Consider the following 1415-nt stretch of genomic DNA (forward strand, 5'->3'; position numbering starts at 1 on the left):
TCAATCATAGAAAACAGTATTTGCAAATGAGAGAAAATAGAATTCCCACTATTATATATCATAATATTAATGTGTAAAGAGACACAAGAACCCAGACACTCCAGTGTCCACCACCAGGCTCCTCCACCCCTGTGATATCCAGTGTTAAGTTTTATACATGAGGATATTGGTGAAATTATTAAGGCCATTCCACGTAGTTAAAAGGGAGATTTATTTAACTTACAAGTGAAGGGATAGGTAGGTTGCGGGTTCTGTGAAAGATGCAGCACAGTCCGGCGGTGTTCTCTGGAGAACTCTCCTCAGTCTACCTCTAGCATCCACGGTCCAAGAAGGAAGAGAGCGCAGCGCACCCCGATCTCTCATCCCGATCTTGCATCCCATCTCGGGTCTTCAGGGCCCTCCCTTCGCCCTGCCTTGTAGGCGTGATAGTTACTGAAGCCTCAGTGGGGGTTGAAACTTCCAGACCAAAGCTGGAATGGCTACCCACTACATGAGGATCTCATGTTGCAATGTCATAACTTAGGAAAGTAAAATCAAGGGAAAGATCCTCACCTAGGAGCCTAGGGGAACAAGCCACACACACATGTTCACATTACTCTGTGAAACTTATTTCAGATGCCAGGCTGCCAGAACTAGAAGATCATATAGTCTGTTTAAGACACAGATTGCTGTGTCTTAAATAGAATACAGTTGTGTATTCTATTCCTTCTTATAAGTATCAAAACTCATACTGAACAATGAATACTGGGTCCCAAAAGAGTGTTTAGTTTTACACCTGTCTTTAGGGTTTTGTCTCCCAGTGGATCAAAAACTTTTCTATAATAGCCATGGACACTAATACTACATCAAGAGACCCCCAGGTATGCTGTGAGAATTTTTTATCTGGGGAGTTATAAGGCCTACATACATCTTATGAAAAATCCAAAACTCATACTGAAGTTCTACCAAAGTTCACTCTGGGGAGCTAGTAAATATATGAGGCTTATTTACATCCTTTTGGTGAGTGGATGCTGGCAGGAGTCTCAGTGACTCCAGCACAGCCACACTGGAAAGAGATGAGGCATACAGCTATAAGAGAACAGAAGAACTGCTAGAGGAAACAGATGCCAATGTGCATAGGAAAAGGCAAGGAATGATAAAGCAAATACATAATTTAAACAGTAGATTTTAAATATGGCACAAAAATAATGTATATAATTTGCATGGTATAAAAAAATGAACCCTGCTTCAGATGTACCATAAAACAGATCCTGGTGTGTGTTGAGCCTTGAATTAGAACACTGTTAGTCCCCCTGTCCCCCCAAATCTAATATTCTCTCTGTGTTTTTATAGTCATATAGCTAAATAAACAGACAATGGTTTTTCTGAGCAACATGAGTCTGTTGTTATAAAATTGCCATCACATTCAAGTAAGA

At 40.6% G+C, this 1415-nt stretch overlaps 1 non-coding gene across 1 annotated transcript; it reads right to left on the reverse strand.

The window, feature by feature from the left end:
- Positions 1–698: 698 nt before the first annotated feature.
- Positions 699–827, reverse strand: LOC128110201 (small nucleolar RNA SNORA40). The gene has a single exon (XR_008218157.1). It is a non-coding gene; the product is annotated as a small nucleolar RNA SNORA40 (small nucleolar RNA).
- Positions 828–1415: the final 588 nt, after the last annotated feature.

Source organism: Peromyscus californicus, unplaced genomic scaffold (genome assembly GCF_007827085.1).
Source record: "Peromyscus californicus insignis strain IS unplaced genomic scaffold, ASM782708v3 Scaffold_14__1_contigs__length_90479793_seg_2, whole genome shotgun sequence".
NCBI lineage: Eukaryota > Metazoa > Chordata > Mammalia > Rodentia > Cricetidae > Peromyscus > Peromyscus californicus.